Genomic DNA, 22,348 nt, shown 5'->3' with positions numbered 1-22,348 from the left:
TATTTTGAATAAAATTTAGATACTATGTTCATCATATATGTTTACCAAATGTTAGGATTAATATACTTTTAATTAATAAGAGAATGCATAAAGCGTGCTGTGTGATGTAGTTTTACATCAGGATGCTACTGTAACCAAAGTCCTTCAGCAGATCAAAGATCCTGGGGATGTGATTTTTTTGACCCACTTTATTACACTTCTCACAATAGCCCTCTGAGGTGTATAGAACTGATATTGTTAATACTCATTTTACCCGTGGAGAAGGTGGAACTAAAGACATGGGTGGCTCATGAGGCCTGGTAGTGGTGGGGCAGGATTCGAACCCAGCTCTAAGGACAGCTGGCCTGCCGCTCTCGTCATTAGCTGATGCTCTCCTTATTGTTTACATTATGGGGTGAAAAATTCAAGAAATAAACTTAAAGACTGATGGGAGTTTTAGAGATTTGGGCTGTTGGAGTTAGAGGAAAGAGAGAGAGAGAGAGAAAGAGAGAGAGAGAAAGAGAGAGAGAGAGAGAGAGAGAGACTCTTCTGTCAGACAATGGGCTTAAGAAACAGCTTGATCTTTCTAAAAGGGAAATTGGACCGTTTTTCCCCTGATTAAAGCTTTTCAAAGGTGGCTCTCTTTGCCTATATGACAAAGTCCAGACTCTTTTAAGTGGCTCTCAGCTCCCTTATGACCTACTTCCTTGGCTTTCCCTGCCAACCACACTGCACTCCAGCAAGTGCTCTCAGGGTCCCCACAATTTCCTGTTCTTACTCCTCACCTTTGTTCTGGCTACCCCTCTACCCCCACCCTGGTGCCTCGATGACCCATTCCCCTCACTTTTTCCTGATGAATCCAAAGCATTCCGTAAGGCTCAGCCCACAGGTCACTTCCTCCGAAATCTTTCCCTGGCCCTTCCCTCCCCTGCTCTAGTCTGGTTAAGACGCTCCACCTCTGTATGTTCAATGTTCTTTGACTGTCAGTTGATGTGTCTGTTTTCCTAATTAAACTGATATCTTGAGAGGAATTCTGCATATTATTTGTCTTTCTTTTATAGACTTGAGCACAAGATATGACCCATAGTGTTGCATCATAGCTGAGGACAGAATTGAGGCAAAGTTGCAGAAACTAGGCTGTTAGTGGTGGACCTGGGCACTCAAGGCTCCAAACCTGTGCTCTCTGCCTTGGGTGGCCTCTGTTCCTCTTGGCATGAGGCCCCATTCTCAGGCCCTTGCCTTATCTCTCTCCAACTCTCAGCCCTATTTCCCTCTTCTGTCAGCCTTATTTTGTCCACTTGCAGACATGATTTGCTCTACATGGCTGGGGAAAGTGACCTCCAGAAGCTCCAGACTCATTCTCACAGCCTGCCAGCCTCAGGGGGAAAGTGCTTCTCTCCCTGACTGTCTCTGTGTGTATTTTAGAGAAGGACTTTGGCCCTGCTTGGGTCATATGCCCATCTCTGGAGCAATCACTGTGGCCTGGCACTTTGTATATGTTGAATGAATAGTCCATGTGGCATTTCTCCTTGCGTCTCTCACTTCTGGCCATTGCTAATTATAAGCCTCTTTATTCACTTTGCTTCATTTTCATGTCTTAAAAGTGACATGGTAACAAGACAGGGGCCGACCCCGGGAGTATCCCTCGAGACTGGGACGGAAAGGTTAGGCAGTTCCATCAAGACAGGCCTAGGGGGTGGTCTACTTCCTCATCTCTCCTGCATCCTCCCTGCCTGTCAGCCCCCACTAGGGTTAGGGATTGAGCAGACAAGGGTTCAGAACGGCAGAGCTAGCTGCGTAAAACACATTCCCCGAGCCTCTGACACTCCTGAAAAGAGGGCACGATTAGATGGGACAGACCCACTGATTAGTTTTTCAACTATTGCAAACATACAAGAAGTTTACAAAACCTAAATGTATAGCTTAATGAATCAGTATAGCACATACATAACCATCATCCAGGTCAAGAAACAACCCCCAAAGCCCTCCTTTTATTCTTCTCCCCAATCACAACCCCCCTCCTTCCTCTGAAAGCCAACCGCTACCCCGACTTCATGGTAATCTCTTTTCTTTATTCTTTTACCACCTAAATATGCATCTTTAAACACCAGAGTTAATTTGCCTGTCTTTGAACTTTATACAAATGGAATCATCTAGCTTATTCTTTTGGGTCTGGTTTGTTTCATTCAGCATTGGCTTTGAGAGAGTCATCCCTTTTGTTGAGTGGAGCCATGATTTCTTCATTTTTGGCACCATGTGTTATTCTATTATATAAATATACCATCGTTTCATCATTTATTTTTCCATTCTACTGTTGATGGACACTTGGGTTGTTTCCAGTTTCTGGCGATTATGAATGATCCTTCTATGAGTTTTCTTGTGCTTGTCTCTTGGTGCACACGGGACGCTCCTCAGTTGCGTGTACACTTAGGAGTGGACGTGCGGGGGCAGGGATGGGTGTGTCTCCACCATTAGTTGATATGCCCATTTTCCAAAACAGGTGACCAATTTACCAGCAGAGTTTTCTTTCTCTGCCTTTTCTAATCCCCAATTTTGATGGCATTGCAGGAATGAAAGGGGGATAATAATCATAACTGCCGTTTAAGTGCTCACTCTGTATGAGAAGCTGTGCTTAGTGCTTTATAAATTGTATATCAACTTGTCCTCACAACAACCCATGGAGACAGGTGAAATTGCTTTCCCCCTTTTGCAGATGAGGCCCCTGAGGATTCGAGAGAGGTTAAGTAACTTACTTAGGGTCACCTGAGCAGTGTGTGGTACAGCCAGCAGCCAGACCTGTGTCTGGGCTCCTGGGCTCCAAAACCTGAACTCTTCCCTCCATGCTGAAAGGTTGGGTTTTTCCTGGTAGACAAAGTGTGGGAACTGTGGTTTGGCCTAGTGGACAGGTGTCTTCCTGCCTGCAGATTGGCTCAAGCCTGTTGACAGTCGTTCCTTTGAAGAAAGATGCTATTTTCCAGGAGGAAAAAACATGGAAGAAAATGAGATATCTGGGAGCTTGAAGCATTTAAGTTTCCTTCAGTTTGTGCACCATTAGGGCCAGGCTTATCTGGTCCTGGTGCTGACTTTGCCTCAAGTATTCGTCCATTCAAATTTGTTGTTTTTTTCCAAAGTGTCACAAGACTATGCCTTAACCATATCTCCCATGCCCGCTACTAAAATTTTGAGTTTGTAAAATATCCATCTGTTTTTCTATTAGCAATCAGAGCAATATATGATCAATGGGTCGGTTTTTGGCTTTTCTATTTAGGTTTTTAAAAATTAGTGATACAATGGAAATCTTAAAAAAAAACCTAGAAAGGAGAGGAGCCAGAAGTGGCAGTGCGAGGGCTGCTGCACAGCTAGCAGAGCCTTGGTCCAGCGTGCAGCCGCCGCCCCAGGTCTCTGCCTCCGCTGCCCACCCGCCCAAGGCAGAGTGAGCCCAGCGCGGCCCCAGTAGCAGCGTGGTGGCCGGGTGGACCCACACCAGGACAACCTCATGGCGGAGGGGACCTGTCGGGACGCGGCCATCATGGGCTCTAAGGACTCGCCCTCCGTCTGGGCCGCCATCCACAGGAAAACCTTCATTAACGTCACGCCAGCGGAGGTTGGTGTCCTGGTTGGCAAAGTCCGGTCAAGTTTTTTCATGAATGGACTGGTACTTGGGGACCAGAAATGTTCTGATCTGGAACTCACTGCTTGGATGAAGAATTTACCATGGATCTTTGTACCAAGAACATCAGCAGAGCCCCCACCTTCAACGTCACTGTCAGCATGACTGCCAAGCACTAGTCCTGCTGAGGGGTACAGAGGGTGTCCACAGAAGGTGGTGTGACCAACAAGAAATGCATGAAATGGCCTGCCACCTGTGGCCTTCCCAGTACTGACTTTGTCTTTCCCTCCCCACCACCATTCCCCACTACTTTTGCACCTCTCTCCTTTCCACACACACACACATCATTTTAATTTTGGGGGGCCATTACCCCACACCCCCTATTGCTGCCAAAACCACATGGACTGGGGGCCAGGGCTAGACGGACAGATACCTCCCCCTGTGTGTGGGTGGGAAACTTTTTTGTTTTATTTTCTGAATAAAAATGATTCTTCTAAAAAAAAAATGGAAATCTTAAACCTGTAGAGTAATGATGTCGTTTAAACATTTTCTATGACCTCAGCACTATCTACGTTGACCTTTTTTTCCTTTTCAGCCACATACAGCGGAAGTTTTCCTACTGTCTAGCTGGTAGGTACATTCATTACCACACCCCCAAGACCGAGGCTGCTTACATTTCTCCTCCCCAAGGCCATGTGCGGTTGGGCCCCAGTCAGCCTTCCCCAGCCTCTGCTGCTCTTCCCTCATCTCTGTGTTCCAACCACCATACTCAATAAACACCATTCTACGTGCCAGACACTATTCTAATCCCATTGTATAGAAAGTATTATTCCTGTTTTAAATAGGAAGCATAGAGAGGTTAAGTAACTTGCTCAGGGTCACACAACTAGTAAATGATAGAGCTAGGATTCAAACCCAGGTTCACTGGCTACCGGGTCCACGTTTTTACCCACTGCACTATGCTGCCCCTCCTTCCTAGACTTTTCTAAGCACCGTTAATATACCCTACTCCTTAGGGATTTTGCACTTGGTGTTCCTTTTGTCTGTGATGCTCTTCCCTCACTTTTTCCTCATCCAATTAGTATTTCTTTGCCTTCTGATCCTAGTTTCAATGTACTTGCTTGAACTGCCTACAACTAAAATAGATACTTCTGTTATCTTTTTTTTTTTTTAATTACTTGTAGGCTGCTTTGCTTTCCCTTGTAGACTGTAAGCTCCATGAAGGCTGAGGCCCACTCACATTGTTTATTCCCAGGTCTCCCATGCTTGGCACACAGCTGCGTACTTCGTCTGTTTGTTCATTTGGCAAATGAATGAATGAATGGAAGGATGGCTCACAGTGGAGTACAGAGACAGAGTTGTTTTTCTATGTTCAGATACAGTTTTTAAGTAAGCTCTAACTTAAATGAATTCAGCTTCTGATTATTGGTTAAATGGCTTTTTTGGTCAGGTGCCTGATTGATCTGGCTTTTTAATATGTATTTTTAGTTCTCAATCTATTATCTGTCAGGCACTGCCTTCTAATTTACAAGGCTCCGTTAGCTTAAGGTGTCCTGTCCCTGCTATTGCATTTCTTCTTATGGTTTGTAGGTCACTGATAACGCTTAAGCAAAATGTTTCAATCTATATACAGTGCATGCTGGAGGGGCTGCATATCAGAATATCTTCCCACTTTATTTTTTTAATTACAGCTTTCTCAGTTGACTCAAAACAATCCTTTTAGTCATGTATCGTGAAAATCATGACCTCTTTTATAAAAGGTGAAATCATGGAAAAATGGCCTCTGACATCTCTGTGTCCCACATGGGCCCTTTGTGTGCGAACTCGAGAGAAGGTGGGACCCTGGGATGAAATGAGCTTTCAGTTGTTTCTTTAATAGGGAGCACGTTATATAGTCTTTTTACATTCTCTAATTGGATAGAGAATCTACCGCCTTTTAGAAGCCACATTTTAGTCTACTGTGCTGGTTTATATGCCACCCTTCAATAAATATGTAGGTTTATGTATTCTAATCCTGTAGGTTTTGTCTCACTTTCAAGTTTTTTATGAGAGATTTTTTTGTCAACTTTGTCATTAGTATCAATCAGCGTGGCAACTTTCCAAGTGTCGCCAGCTATTCTAATAAGTAAGTTGATCAGGCGTGGTCTTTCCCTAGTCTCTCAGAAACACAGGATTTTTTAAAATGCTATATTTCTTAAGAATTCTAACTTAATATTACATGTTTTTAGTTGTTAGAGACACAAAGAAGTCAGGATAGTTTTAGTTGCAAATATAGACACCCAAACCAAATCAGCCTAAGAAAAATGGGAATTTATTGTCTTATCAGAGCTGGGAAGAAACAGCATGGAAGCTAAATTGAAGGAATGGGGTCATCAGGGCTGAAACTGGGGTCTCAAGGCTACTAGAACTCTCTCTCTCTCTCTTTCTCCCTGCTACCCTCTGTGTTCAGTGGTCTCTGCTCCTCTTGGCCTGTAGCATCATTCTCCAGACCTTGCCTTGTCTCTCTTCATTCATGTTTTCCTTCCCTCTGCCTGTCAGCTGCCTTTTGTCGTCTTGCAGCTATGGCTGCCTCCATGTGGCTGGAGAAGGTGGTTCCCAGATGCTCTTGGCATCGTCTCACTCCTGGCACCTGTGGCACAGTCTGGGGCAGGAGCCGTACTTCTCTCCTCCAATATCCTTGTATCAATTTTTAGGGAAGGACTTTGACCCTGCTTGGCCCGTAACCCTTCTCTCTGAACAGTCACTGTTTCTGGTCAGTGGGACTGTGAAAGATCAGCCCCAGCTGACCACAGGAGGGAGCCTGAGGTCGTCAAAGCAAAGGGGGACTGTTGCTAGAGGAAGGGGGACAAGGACATTTGAGGGAATAACGAAACCATGGCTTCCAAAGCCCACCTGATGGTTGCTCTTGAGATTAAATAAGCATTTGCTGAGTGATTCCTATGTCAGGGACTATGCTACACCCTAGGGATTCAAAGACTAATAATAAGATTACAAAGGAAGCTAAATGGGCATAAATTACAGTGGGAAGGAATGGATTACATGTAAGGAAAAGCCTCCTGAGAGCGACTGGAGATACATTTTGGAATGTGTTTCATCTTATTGTTTAGAATTTTCCGGCTTGTGTTTTAATGAATTGTCGCTTCCCTAGAGTGATTTGACTATTATAGATATTGCACATCAATTCCCTGGAAGGTGAATATAGGTTTTAAAATTCATTCATTGAAAAAATTTCTTCTGATGAAAAAAATATATGTTCATTTGGAAAAGATAAAGTACAAAGAAAAAACGAAAAATAATTCTAATAGCCAGAGATAGCATCTTGGTTAGTTAGCATTTTAGAGAGTATGTCCTTGTAGTCTTTTATATGTATATGTGTAAAGATAAAATAATTTATTTGATTATTATTTTTTAGACAGATTGGTTTAATACTGTTTGTGTGGTTTTTGAATCTGGCTTTTTTAGCTCATGTTTTAGTGTGAGCACTGCAAAGAAGGGCACGTTAGAGACAGGGTTTTTATTATTCTGTGCTTCATAGTCCACCGAATGGCTGAACCACAAAATATTTAACCATTCCTGCAGTATCGCACATTAAAGTTGTTTGCTAAATTTTGTCAACATGAGAAATGCAAAGAACGTGCTGGCACCTATACTCTAGCCTGCCTTTCAGATGAGTTCCTTGGGTTCCATTCCTAGGAGTGGACTAGGGAGATCAAAGGAAAGGCACACATTTAAGTCTCTGGATCCAGATGGCTGCTCTGCCCTTTGAAAGGTTATTTCAGTTTACATTCTTACCAGATGTAGAGGAGAGAGAGCATAAGAATTTAATGGACCGTCTCTGACAATTAGCTCATGTGTCCAGTTAACTGATTTTATCCTATCTGCGAGGGGCTACTATGTGTGAACTAAGTGTGACCACGTGTTGGATGCTGGAAAAGGATCTGACAGTATGAACTGAAAATTTTAACTTTTCAGTGAGAAATGAATGCATGACTTCTTCCAAAGGATACATTTCTCAGTTCAAAAATGCCATATTCTTACTGTTACGGCCAAATGGAAAATACAGTGTCCACATTGGTTTTGTCATTTGTGTGTGTGTTTTTTTTTTTTTGCCTTTTCTTCCTCCCTGCCCTGCCCCGTAAAAGAGGCTCTCTGATTATCCTCCTGGGTATGATTACTAGGATTGAAGGGTATCTTAGTCAGCTCAGGCTGCTCTAACAGTATACCATAGACTGGGTAGCTCATAAACAACAGAAATTTAATTCTCATAGTTTTGGAGGCTGCAAGTCTGAGACCCCGGTGTCAGCATGGCAAGAGGGCTGTCTTCCAGGTTACAGATGTGCATTTTCGTGTTTTATCCTCACATGGCAGAGAGAGCAAGAGCTCTCTCTGGGCCCTCTTTTATGAGGGTGCTAAATCCCATTCATGAGTGCTGCCCCCTCATGACGTAATCACCCCCAAAGGCCCCACCTCCTAATACCATCATACCGAAGGTTAGATTTCAACAGGTGAGTTTGGGAGAGGCACAAACATTCAGTCCATTACAAAGGGATACAGCAATTTCCGTTATTATTACCAACAAAATCAGGAAAGTCTGATGAGAAGAGCCTAGAAGTAAAAGATACCTGGAAATACGGTTCACGATGCTAAACGTCCTTTCATTCAGCAGATACTTATTGAGCACCTGATCTGTGGCTGTAGTGTGTTACTGTGTGAAACTAATTGGTCCCTGGAAGGATTTGACACTACATATTATGTCCCACTCATGTATTTGATGGACATGATTCCTGATGTAAAATTGTGGATGGGGTGGAAAGAACGTGGGCCTTGGAATTGGACAGGTCTAGGTAGAAATCCTGGTCCTGCTGGGTACAGTTGGATACATTATCTCCATGAGTCTCAGTTTTGCCGTTGGTAAGTATAGCCAACTCATCTGGCTGTTAGGAGCAGACAGTGTGATTTAAGTCGCAAGTACATCGATGGTACTAGTAGGTGTTCAGTTACTGGGAGCTGCTATTATTTTATGAGTGTTATATTATTATGGTGATGTTTCAGGGGTTATATGAGCTTTGATGCTTTAACAATAGTTCCTAGTGCCTCCTTAAGCCCCTTTCTTCATAGAGTAAAAGAAACTGTGTGTTTCTGTGTGTGCATGCATTTATATGTGTGCATGTGTGTATGTGAAATCTTGTGTATGTGTGTGTGTGCATGCGTGCGTGCGTGTGTGTGTGATAAAGGCAGTCTCTCCCTTGGAATTGATTCCCAGAGCAAGGATCAGATGGATTTTTGTAGGCCTCTGTTAGATCCCCATCTTCCCTACTGCAGAGTGTGGGAGCAGGTGCCTCCCCTTGGCCTCAGGCAGCCGCTCACCTGCTGCTTCCTGGGAATGACAGGGCTGTGGTACAAAGAAAGAAAGATGAGTCACTAGGGGCCACCAGCTCTCCTGAGGGGACCTCCTTCTGAACAGCTTCACCATGTGGGGCCACAGGAGCTGTCCTTCTGGCCAGAAATGGCCAAGCGCAGCAGAGGTTGGTGACCTTCAGACAAAAATCTGAAGACTGGAACTGTCCCAACTTTCAGTCCTGTATGCCCAGGATTAGTCAGTAATTCAAGGTAGACCTGGAGGGCCCTATTGGACAAGAATGTCATTTCTCGTTCTAGACTTTGTTTTGGTCTGACCAATTTATTGCAATTTGGTTGATTGGGTGGGTTGAGACTGTTCAAGGTACGTCAGTAAAAAAAGCCAGGGTTCACTGGAACATAAACTGAAGCACTATCAGGATCTACGTCTGCTGCTGTCTTGGGTATTTCCGTGGTTTTCCAGCTTTGTTCTCCCGTCTTCACCATATACCTTCCACAGCCTTCTCCTTGTCCATTTTGCTTCCTCAGAACTGGGGCTTCCCTGGGGCTGTGATTCCCCGAGGCTCCATATCCTCCAGGGGAATTCTTTGTAACGTTGCTTCCTCTTTTGACTGGCTCATGCTCAGTTTCCAATTCTAATTTTCTCAGAGAGGTGTCCGATGGCCCAAGCAGGCTATGTGTGAGGGGCCCATTTCTCGGTCACTTAGCCACTAGAATGGGGGGAGCCAGGAACAGGATCATATGACATGGAGCTTGGCCGAGGATGGACAGGACCACTTGGAACAGGCCACGACCTGCGTAACTGATGATGGACATCTCTAGTTCATACTCCAGTCATTCATTCACTCTGTTTCTGACCTGGCAGTGTAGCACTGGGATTAAGACCTTGGGTTCCAGACTCAGATTCCAATCTTGGCTGTGACTTCCTCTCTCTGAGCCTTACTTTCCTCATCTGTAAAAAGGGATGGTAATCATACTCTCTTTATAAAATTACTTCAAAGAAGATATGACAAAATGCGTGTAAAGAGCTTAGCATGGGGCTCAGTACGGAGTAAGCACTTTATAAATGGTAGTTATTATTTTTATATATAGTCCATAGGTCAGTAAGACAAATGTAGTACCTGTCTTCATAGAGCTTATAGTCTAACAAGGAAATAATTTTCATGACCACTCACTTAGATCACTAGTGGTAATACATTTACAATATGTAGAAGGTACCTTATAGTTAGTAAATTAATTCACTAAAAAAACATCTATTGACCATCTACTAGGTGTGTGGCACTGTTACTGGCATTGAGTGTACAGTTTTAAACAAATACTCAAAATCTCTGCCCTTATGGAGCTCACATTATTGTTACAAGATAGAAACACACCAATTCAGGGTGGATGGATGGACGGATAGATAGATAGATAGATAGATAGATAGATAGATAGATAGATAGATAGATAGATAGATAGATAGAAAATAGATAGACAGAGAGATAGATAGGAAGATAGACAGATAATGTCTGGTAATGCTGTGTGCTGTGAGGAAAAAGCAGGGTAAGGGAATAGAGAATGCCAGAGTGTATATGAGGAGCCTAGTTTAGATGGAATGATTCAGATGACCTCCCTGAGGAAGTGACATTTGAGCAGAGAACTAAATGAAGTGAGGGAGGGACCCATTCAAACATCTGGTGGAAGAGCGTTCCAGGCAGAGGGAAGAGCAAAGATAACAGCCCCGAGACAGGCATGTGCTTGGTATGTTCGAGAAATGACAAGGAGGCTGGCTAGCTGGAGCCTAGTGAGTGCAGGAGACAGCAGAGGGAAGTGAGATCTCAGAGGTCGCCAGGGCTGAGGGTGATTTTAACTTTTAAACTTCCACAGGTTCAGTTACATCTTGTGTCTGTGGCTCATTTGGGCTTTTCAGATCAGTATGGGCGCCTAACATGTCAGTTTCCTCTGTGACCAAGGGCAGTAGACAGATGCCAATTTTGAAGCATACTGACTTCGTGAGATGATGTTAAGGCTCATTAGAGTTTTGAACTATTTCTGGATTATTGGCTTTTGAGACTGAGCTTGGCATTTCTTCCCACAAATTTAGGGAGGCCGAGGGGCAGGTGGAGGGCTGTCCTGATCTTTTTAACACAAGCTCCCTCTGTCAGGACTATCACAGAGCTGCTTCCTTAGTCATCCTTTAGTCCAGTCTCTGTTCTGACCTCTTTCTGTAGGATTAAAATAGCCCGGCATGCTGCATCCAGTGTAGTTATTGTTTGGGGACAAGAACTGTGCTGAGTGACTCACCACAAGTAAAAAGTGGACTACTTAGCTGTGCCCAGCACCGACTGCTGCTGAGAAAGGGGGCCCACAGAATACACTGACCTAGGTGCCAGAGCAGAGCTATCCACATAGAAACAAGAGGAAAAAGTAGGTATTTCTATCAGCAGATTCTTGGGAGTGTTTCACATTGGATGTGCCACTTAAACGCTGATATTTTAGGATTCTCTGATTCAAAATGTTTTTCCATGGTGGTTTTAGATTCCTGCAAGTACTGGACATTTATTGCTCGTTTTCTGTATATACAACATTGTTTTAGATATCTTGTTTATCAGTTCTCCATTGCAGTGTAATAAATCAGCCCAAAACTTGGTGACTTAAAACAACTCTTCTATTTGTTCATCGTTCTGAGGGTCATTAGTTTTGGCTAGGCTTGGCTGAGCTCAGCTGGGTGGTTCTTCTGATCACATCTAGGGTCATTCATGAGGCTGTAGTCATCTGGTGATTTGACCAGAGGTTTGGTTGGAGGCTGTTTGGTTTAAGATGACCTGTCACATGCCTGGTGGATGGTGCTGGCTTTTGGCTGGGTCTCTCTTCTCATGGTCTCTTATCCTCAAATAGGTTAAGAGCTTCTTCACATCAAAGTGCTAAAGTGTGGCTCCAAGTATGGTTTCCTCTGTCTTTTTGAGTGGTTCTTTCCTTGGCCTAAGGCAGTTTCTTTACATACATGTGGTGCTCTAGGATGTCCCAGTGCAGCTCTCTGCCCTGTGAACTCTAGTTGACTTGATATTTCCAGACTCCTGGAGAGACCATAGATCTTTGCCCAGGATTTTCCTCCTTGCGCTGCAGCCTGGACACTGTCTCCATGAATTAGGCAGTGATAGTGCTCACCTCATTTGATTCCCATCCCTCAGGGATTACTGTTCTTGAAACCGTTGTTTCGTATGTTATCCAGTGTTTGAATTGTTTCAGGCAAGAAGGTTATTCTGTGCCCATAACTCCATCTTGGCTGGAAGTAGAAGTCTCAAGAGGATGAAAGTGGAAGTGGCAGGGTTTCTTGAGACCTAGGCTTGGAACTCACAGACATCACTTTGAATTTTATTAGTTAAAACAAGCCAAGGCTTGCTCATTGAAGGGGTGGACTTCTTGATGGGAGGAGTGGTAAAGTTACATTGCAAAAGGGCGTGAGGATAGAGATGGGAGGAATGATTGAAGCCCTGTTTCCAAATACTCTACCCCACAGAGTGTGGGCAGGTAGGGTTAATTATGCCCTCACATGCCAGGCTGCTGCTATGAATTAGGTCCTGAATGAAACTCTGTATGCACAGCTCATCTAATCCTAATAACATTGTGAAGTGCTGTGAACTTTGTGTAACATTGTTCACATCTGGAACAAGTATAACATTCCTCATTTCAGATGAGGAAACTGCCACTCCTCAAGGGTTAAGTGATTTGCCTGAGGTTATACCTAGGATTGTGTGACTTCCATGCCTGTGTGATTCCATGCCTGAATCCCTCCTTATGCTTTCAACTTTCTTGTGTCCTTAAATTTTAGGTATATTTCTTACAAGCAGATATAGGAGCATTAAAAAGAATGCAAACAGATGATTTCTGTCCTTTTAGGTGGTAAGTTTATTCCATTTACATTTGTTATAATTACTGATGTGTTTGGATTTATTTCTACTGTTTTATTTTGTGCTTCCTATTTACCCTGCCTTTTCTAGGTCTATTTCCTCCTTGTATTTTCTTTTTTTTTTTTCCTCATATTTTCTTCATTGTCTTTTTCTACAGATCTGAACGTTATGATTCTATTCTCATTCTTTTAGCCTTAAAATTTTAACATGTACATTAGAATTAAAGTCTAAAGTTAACCTATTCCTCTTCTGTTTTCTCAAAAAATCTATGAAAAATTTGGAACATTTTAACACCAACCATCTGCCTTCTGTCTTACATGTTTTTCTTTTTATATCCCCCTGTGGATATGGTAGTATGATACTCCCCTATCTTTTTTGAAATTATGCATGGGCATGTGACTTGCTTTCACCAGTGAAGTATGAGAAACGAAAGCTTAAGGAGCTAGTGTGCAGTTCACCATGTGACCTGTAGAAATTGAAGGTTTTGAGACGAGGTCCTTGAGTGGCTAGTCCCCCAGCTAACTACTGAAGGATATTTAGTTTGAGTGAGAAATAAACATTTATTGTTTTGAGCCATAGAGATTTTGGGATTGTTACCATAGCATAAGTGATTACCTGATTGATAAACTCCTAATGCCCCCAATTCGTTGTCATCATTATTATTGTTTTGTACTCGTATCAGTTCTTCCTTCTAGATTTTTTTTTTTTCTTGAAGTACATATTCTAGAAGTTCTGTAATGTTGGTGTGTGGATAAACACTTAACAGCTGGTTCCCCGAGGGCAAAAAACGTCTGCTTTTAGTGTTTGCTGATTTCCATGGTATAAATACATCCTTTATGGCTGAATTTAAGTTACCAACATGTTGTCAACTGATTCAAAATTCCTCCAAATTTGTCTCTCATCAGCCAGTACTATTTCAGGTGGATTATGTTAGTGGTAAACTCTATTTTTGTCTGAAGATATCTTTATTTCATCCTCATTATTGAATGGCAGATTAACAGGGAGTAAAATTCTAAGGTTGAGAGTTATTTTCTCAATCTTATTTAGCATTTTCAAGCTATTGTTGTTGAAATAATATTGTTGTCCCCTTGAGAAGTCTATTGTCATCTTACATTGTTCTTTTGTAGTTAATCTGTTCCTTCTCTCTGGTTCTAAAATCTTTTCTTTGTGTTTAGCATCCTGTAGTTTTACTCTGCTATGCTTGGGTCTGAATTTAATTTTACTTCTCCTGCTTGGAAACATTTTATTGCCCCCAATCTTTAATGAGTATTAGAATTTATTGTTTTACTCATTCTCTCTTTGAATATCATTTGGTGTTCTGGAATTCTGCATGGTCTGGGTTGAGAGACTACGCATTCCTCCAGAGCGTTTTCAGTGTTTGGTTTTGCTAGGTATCACCTTGGATCATTTTTATATTTAATTGTATTCTCTATTTGGGTGTTCACAGACCTTAGGCACTGTAAAAGGAACCCCAAATTCTTATGAAGGTAGACCTTTGGAGAAAGTCATTTTATCTTGCCCTGAGCCCAGAGTTCAGGCTATCATTTCACGAATCTAGTTTTATGGAGGGGTCTCAGCTCTGACTTGTCCAGAGCCTTTTCTCCTGCCCCACTTCCAAGGCTGTTCATTCAAGTTACCTCCCCTTTCCACTGCCTGACTCCGTGATAGCCAAACCCTCAGCTCCTCTCACCAATCTGATTTTTAGTTTTCCTCTTTGCTTTTGGCCCCAGAGGACCTCTTTTACTTTTATGCATGCTCATCTTTGTATACAAAGATATTTTTGAATTTCTCTTGATTTTGTATTTTCTCTAGCTTTTCCAGGTGTTATAGTTATTTGTTCTGCTGTATTGCTAGGAACTGAAGTGCGGGCTGCACTCTAGGTCCTCACCATCCTTTTTCCTTTAGATTCTTTCAAGGCCTTCTTTACTAGTTTCTCTGCCTCTAATCTCCCATCCTTTCGGGCTATCTTCCAGTTCTAAAACTGCCTCCTCCCTTTCCCCCAAAACTTTCAAATGTATACCATTTTTAAAAGTAAAAATGAAAAAACATTCTTGTAGACCCTTGAGAATGTTTGTGACAACTGTGGGGAAATAAAATCTTATTCTTTGAAAATAGCTTTCAATTTCTCATCTTTTCTATGGCATTTAGGTACTTTACTGATGTGCGTTACCTACCACCTTTGTAGCTGCCTCCTGTCACTCTTTTTGTTTTTTTAAATGATTTTAGGTCTTGCTATTCTTCTTTTTTCCCCCCATTACATTTTATTGGGGAATATTGGGGAAAAGCGTGTTTCTCCATGGCCCTTCAGCTCCAAGTCATTGTCCTTCAGTCTAGTTGTGGAGGGTGCAGCTCAGCTCCAAGTCCAGTTGCCCATTTTCAATCTTAGTTGCGGGGGGCGCAGCCCACCATTCCATGTGGGAATTGAAGCGGCAACTGTGTTGTTGAGAGCTTGCGCTCTAATAACCTGAGCCATCCGGCCACTCCTCCGGCAGCTCAGCAGCAGCTCATTGTCTACAATCTAGCTGTGGAGGGTGCAGCTCACTGGCCCATGTGGGAATCGAACTGGCAACCCTGTTGTTCAGCGCTCGAGCTCTAACCAGCTCAGCCATCCGGCTGCCCCGACTCCTGTTACTCTTGATGCTCATATTTGGCTACCAAGCTCCGTCTTCTTTTCCCACCCAACATGCCATGATTTCTCCACACTGTATCTCTTTGCTCATACCTGATACCCTACCTGGAACACTTTCCCTCTTTGCCTCTGGGAAATTCTTCTTTGTTTCTAGGCCCCACTCAACGATCACATCCTCTGTGGAGGTGTTCTTTGTGCTCAGACCAGCTTGATGCTTCCCTCCTGTGTGCTGCTTCAGCACTTTGTACACACTCCCTTATGCTCACATCCTTTCCTGTTGTGATTATTGGTCTCCACCTTTGTCACTTTCTTGACCAAGAGCTTCTCAAGGCCAAGAACAATGTGCCATGCTTTCTCTGTCCTCATATCGTCAGTGCCTTAATTAGTGCTTAGCACACTGAGGAAATACTCCAAGTGAGTTGAATGAATGTTGCCTGGGAGTGGCTGTGGCAGAAATGAATGACCAGCTTATACTCTGTAGCTCTCTGAGTGGATTCAAATGAAAGAAGAATTCTTTGTAGCATAATGGTTCTTAGATAGGGGGTTGGATGGGAGATTGTGTCACATCCTCAAAAAGAGTTTCTTTCAAAAAAAAAAAAAGCCGACATACAACACAAGAGTCACCTTTGGAGCACACGCAGAGGAGAAGAACGAAGTAGTGCAAGTCAAATATAAAGGACACATACTACATAAGATAACCTAGTAAGAACGAAGAACTCTAGGGGATCTACCTAACACATCAAAGCAAACACAGAGAGTCAGCCAGAATGGGGAAACAAAGATACACATCCCAAATAAAAGAACAGAAGAAACCTCCACAACTGGAACCAAATGAAGCAGAGATAACCAACCTTTCAGAGACAGAGCTCAGAATACTGGTGATAAGAATGTTTAAGGAGCTTAGAGAAGACATAAAGAAGGACGTAGAAATCATAACGAACAACCAGTTAGAACTAAAGAACACAATTACAGAAATTAAGAACACACTTGAAGGAATTACCAGCAGGTTAGATGAAGCAGAGGATCGAATCAGCGACTTAGAAGACAAGGTAGCAGAGATCACCCAAACGGAACAACAGAAAGAAAAAAGAATAAAAAACAATGAGGATGGCCTAAGAGACCTCTGGGATAACATCAAGCGCAACAACATGCGCATCATAGGAATACCAGAAGGTGAAGAGAGGAAGCAAGGGATTGAGAACATATTTGAAGTAATAATGTCCGAAAACTTCCCCAACCTGATGAAGGAAACCAACATACAAGCCCAGGAAGTGCAGAGAGTTCCAACCAGGATAAACCCAAACAGGTCCACACCAAGACACATTATAGTTAAAATGGCAAAGCTTAAAGACAAAGAGAGAATCCTAAAAGCAGCAAGAGAAAGACAGAGGGTTACATACAAGGGAACTCCCATAAGACTATCAAATGACTTTTCTACAGAAACATTGAAGGCCAGGAGGGAGTGGCAGGAGGTACTCAAAGTGATGGAAAACAAAGGACTACAACCTAGATTGCTTTATCCAGCAAGGCTATTATTTAAAGTTGATGGAGAGATAAAGAGCTTTCCAGAAAAAAATAAGCTAAAGGAATTTATTACCACCAAGCCAGCATTGCAAGAAATACTAATATTTCATGCAAATGGAAATGAGAAAAAAGCTGGAGTTGCAATACTTATATCTGACAAAATAGACTTTAAAATGAAGAAGATATTAAAAGATAAAGATGGGCACTATATAATAATAAAGGGATCGATCCGACAAGAGGACATAACCCTAGTAAACATCTATGCACCCAACATAGGAGCACCTAAATATATAAAACAGGTACTGACTGACATAAAGACAGAGATCAACAGTAACACTATCATAGTAGGGGACTTCAACACACCTCTGACAACAAAGGACAGGTATTCCAGACAGAAAATCAATATGGAAACAACAGCCTTAAATGATACATTGGACCACTTGGATTTAATCAATATTTTCAGAACATTTCACCCCAATGCTGCAAAATACACGTTTTTCTCAGGCGCACATGGAACATTTTCCAAGATAGACCATATGTTAGGCCACAAAACAAGTCTTGATAAATTTAAGAAAATTGAAATCATACCAATAGTCTTCTCTGATCACAATGCTATGAAATTAGAAATGAACTACAGGAAAAATAACTGGAAAACACACCAATTCATGGAGGCTGAATAACTTATTACTAAATAATGAATGGGTCAAGCAGGGGATCAAGGAAGAAATCAAAAGATATCTCGAGACAAACGAAAATGAAAACACGATGACCCAAAATCTATGGGATGCCACGAAAGCAGTCCTAAGAGGGAAATTCATAGCTTTGCAGGCCTACCTAAAGAAACAAGAAACATCACTAATCAACAGTTTATCTTCACACTTAAGGGATCTGGAAAAAGAACAGCAAAATAAGCCCAAGGGGAGCACAAGGAAGGAGATAATAAAGATCAGAGCAGAAATAAATGAAATAGAAACCAGAAAAACAATACAAAAGATCAATGAATCCAAGAGTTGGTTCTTGGAGAAGATAAACAAAATTGACAAACCTTTAGCCAGACTCATTAAAGAAAAGAGAGAGAGGACCCAAATTAATAAAATCAGAAATGAAAGAGGAGAAGTGACAACAGACACCGCAGAAATACAAAAAATTTTAAGAAATTACTATGAGCAACTATATGCCAACAAATTTGACAAGCTGGAAGAAATGGACAATTTTCTAGAGGTGTACAACCTTCCACGGCTAACTCAAGAAGAAACAGAAAACCTGAATAAACTGATTACTACCAGGGAAATTGAATCAGTAATCAACAATCTCCCAACAAATAAAAGCCCTGGACCAGATGGCTTTACAGGTGAATTTTACAAAACGTTCAAAAAAGAATTATCACCTATTCTCCTCAAGCTCTTCCAAAAAATCCAGAAGGAGGGAAGACTCCCAAATACTTTTTACGAAGCCACTATCACCCTGATCCCAAAATCAGACAAAGACACCACAAAAAAAAGAAAACTATAGGCCGATATCTCTAATGAACATAGATGCAAAAATCCTCAACAAAATATTAGCGAACAGAATTCAGCAATACATTAAAAAGATCATACACCATGATCAAGTGGGATTCATCCCTGGTATGCAAGGTGGTTCAACATCCTCCAATCAATTAATGTGATACACCACATTAACAAAATGAAAAATAAAAATCACATGATCATTAAAAAAAAAAAAAAGCCTATCTGAGGAAGTAAGTAAATGATATTTAGCCTAGAGTTCATCGAATAAGAGTTTAAATAACCTTTATAACTTTAAGAGAAGTTGTTTATTGAATTCATAGACTGTACAAAGCTATATATAAATATATAAAATATATACATATATAAATTTACATATGTGCATATATGTAAATTTTCTCATCACTATTACTGTATCACTCTTATTTTGTAGTGAAAGAAATTGAGGGCAAATAACTTTCCAGAGATTAAACAATATAGATGTAAACAATGGTAGAACCAGTTTTTGCTTGAGTCTAGGACTCAGGCAGGCTCTTAACTAGTTTCCCACATTGCATTTCAGTATCTCCAATAATAACAGAGTTTTCTTTGCCCCTTTAAAATGTGATTTAAAAGCTTATTTAAAGAAGTAAGTGAGGGGAGGAATCTTTCTGCAGATACTATGAAGTATAAATTCATTCTATGTTTATTTTTTTTGCCTTTTTAAAATCATAAAACCTATGATGCTTTTGAATGCTCTTATTTCTCTTTGCATTTTTAAAACTAAAGAAGTGAGACCTTCAGAGATACAGCAAACATTTCACCTTATTTTGCAGGCCCTTGTATCCATTGGTTTTATACAACAAACTTCTAGTCCACAGCCAAGGACCCAAAAATGATGAGAGGGATAATTATGCTTTTTCAATAGTGTACAGATGAATGGATTCAGGAGGGCCATTGGCCTCCCTGTAACCCGCTGAGGACTCCGGTATGTTGAAATTTATGTAACCCAGAACTAATAGTTCATCTTAGTAAGAAGCATGGCAGTAGGACCTGGAGTTAGTAAGGTATTACATTAGGGCTCGCTTCAATTTAAATTCTTCTTCCATTCAATAATGCTTTTGTTCCGGGTACCGGCAGTGTCTGCACTGTTAGGTACTTTCTTTATATCTCTGTTGGACTTGATAGGTTAGCTCTGTTCCAGACTGAAATTTGAAAGCCATTTGTTCCTCCCTTCCTGACTTTAAAAGTCTCAAATGAATTATAAAACAAAATAAATATCCAGGGATGAAAGAAGCACTTTGCAAGTCTTTGTTTAAAAGTACTTTTCACTGTCCGTTTGGAGAGAATTGTATTCTCTTTCCCTGGTTTAAGACTGGAAAAAGAATCTTCGAGCATATGAAATGTATGTGTGTGCTCATGGATGCATACATGCGTTTCTGAGCCTTTGCTAAGGAAAATTTTTTTTATTAATGATATGCACAGATTATCAAGATAAAATAAAGATAAACGCTAATTGACATTATTCAAGATTGGTATGGAGGGATCTTATTTCTCAGCGATGGAACAATTCTTTCAGTGATGGCATCTGCAAAAGAACCGTTCCTTCGTCCTGGTTTTTGCTTTGGCTTACTGAACAATAGCATGAATCTCTTGTGACTTATCATTATCTTTTCCAGTTTCCAAAGTGGCCCCTTCATTCTTGACATTTATCCCACATATTTTTTGGGGGGAGGGTGGCGGTGGGGAGGATCTCTCTAAGCCATTTTCAAAGTCTTTAAACTCTCCGGTGGAAAAATGCTAAATCTTTCAAAATTCCCTAAAGGTGTTCTTTAAGAAGTCTTTTCTGAGAGAAAAGTTTTTCATGCTGGTTGGAATTAAGCATCTGTTCCAGCTCCTGAAGTCTTGGAGCCACTGGCATATGGACTGTGGTTATGGCAGCTGCACCATTGGTGGTATTTGGTGGAAGAGATGTGTCTGGGCCAAAGATGTTTGACTCCAGTGTGGAAATCTGGCTTGTGGCAGCTGTTGCACATGCCCTGACACTATTATATGGTAACACGATCCTTCTGCAGTTCAGTGACCAAATAGGACTGGTGCATGGGGCTAGAACGGAAAGACCTGGAGAAAAGAGTGCCCTGCAAGTTTGGGGCCTGGGCTTTATAACTAACAGGTTTTATAACTAACAGGACTGCCATCTCTGCTGTGACTTCGGGTGAGGAGCGGTCCACCTCTTTGGGCTTCAGTTTATCCCCTAATAAAAAGAAGCAAAGATGATTGTCCTTTTGATCCCTTTCATCACTAATGTTCAGTGATTTTGTTGTTAAATATTTGCTCTCTCTGTAAAATGCATATACCAGCTTGCAACAAAAACCAGGGCTATTCTTTCAAAGTATTTTATTTGCTATTTAAAGGTTAGCATCTAATGTGGCCAAGCGCAAAATTTCCTCTGGGTTAAAGGTTTTATTTGTATATGACACAGCCAAACTTAATTTCACATTTTTTTCCCCACTCAACTTTCATTTCTTTCCATTGCGTTTTGGGAAGGTTTGTATATTAATAATAACAATGGCTTTTAAAAAAGATGGTTTCCTGTGGTTGGGAGTTGGACTCGCTTACTATCTGTGATGTGTTATCTGTTTAACCTTATCACAGTCTTGTGAGATGTTTGTTTTATTAGAAGCTTTTAAAAGAGCTGGAAACAGATCTAGAGAATAGAAGCAACCTGCTAGTTTCACACAGCTCACCTCAGCCTGGGGCCCGGATTCTAGTGAGTGATCAGACTGACCCCACAGCTAGTGAAGGACCAAGGTGCTGCTTGGCCCATGGGTGTTTGGCGTCAAAGACAGGGTTCTAAGTGGAGGTGATTGTTCTCAATCACATCTTTAGGACTTTCACTGTTAAATTAATTATTCTTTTATTTCCTCCTGGAAGTCTATGATTCTCTTTAAGTTTTCCAGTCTCTTCACTCACCGTGTCTATGCTGGAGGTCCGAAGCTTGAACTGGCACAGTTATGTCTCCAGATGAAGATCACTGGACTCTTGTGTATATTGCCCTTTAGAATTCCTTCCCCTGGATAAACATAACCACGGCACTATTATTCATAATTTGATTTTTAAAATAATCTTTGATTATAACAGCAATTGTAGCAGCTTCTTCTTGGGGTCTCTGCCCACCTTGAAACCAATCTCCTTCCCCTTGGAGTAGCTCCAGATGGGCAGGGTCAGCTGCCACAACTGACTGATTCATGGTGGACACCTGGCGCATGCCTGGACAATTCCATCTTCTGTCCTGAGTATTTACAGTTTGGAGCAAGGAGTCATTGAAACGGAGTCATAAACTCCTCGCAGAGATTCCTGCTGTGTCCAGCTTCCTTCTTTTCCTGAGTTTTGTTTTCACAGTTGCTGCTTTGATTCTCGTATTTTTCCACACATTGCCTTTCTTTGGCTTAAGACAGGTCAAGTCAGTTTCTGTTGCTTATAACCTGAAGAATCTTAACTAACCTAGCGGTGATGAGTATATGGCAGGTGTCTTTGTCTATTCAGACTGCTATAACAAAAATACCATATCCTGGGAGGCTTATAAAGAACAAACATTTATTTCTCACAGTTCCGGAGCCTGAGAAGTCCAAAATCAAAGTGCTGGCAGATTCGTTAGCTAGTGAAGACCTACTTCCTGGTTCACAGACCTCTGTTTTCTTACTGTGTCCTCACATTGTGGAAGGGGTGGGGGAGCTCTTTGGGACCTCTTTTGTAAGGGCACCAATGCCATTCATGAGGGCTCCTCTCTCTTGATCTAATCACCTCCTAAAGGCCCAAATTCCAAATACCATCGCACTGAGGATGAGGTTTCTACATCTGAATTTTGGGAGGA

The 22,348-nt window shown here is 41.6% G+C and overlaps 1 protein-coding gene and 1 pseudogene across 14 annotated transcripts in view; both read left to right on the top strand.

Moving 5' to 3' along the window:
- ERC2 (ELKS/RAB6-interacting/CAST family member 2) overlaps positions 1–22,348 on the top strand; it is a 923,425-nt gene that overhangs the window by 135,286 nt on the left and 765,791 nt on the right. The gene's annotated exons all lie outside the window — the stretch shown is intronic.
- LOC117037279 (profilin-1-like) lies at positions 3,473–3,863 on the top strand (annotated as a pseudogene).

Source organism: Rhinolophus ferrumequinum, chromosome 17, assembly GCF_004115265.2.
Source record: "Rhinolophus ferrumequinum isolate MPI-CBG mRhiFer1 chromosome 17, mRhiFer1_v1.p, whole genome shotgun sequence".
Classification (NCBI taxonomy): domain Eukaryota; kingdom Metazoa; phylum Chordata; class Mammalia; order Chiroptera; family Rhinolophidae; genus Rhinolophus; species Rhinolophus ferrumequinum.
Note: the sequence above shows the minus strand (reverse complement) of the source record. Positions and strands in the feature narration are given on the sequence as shown.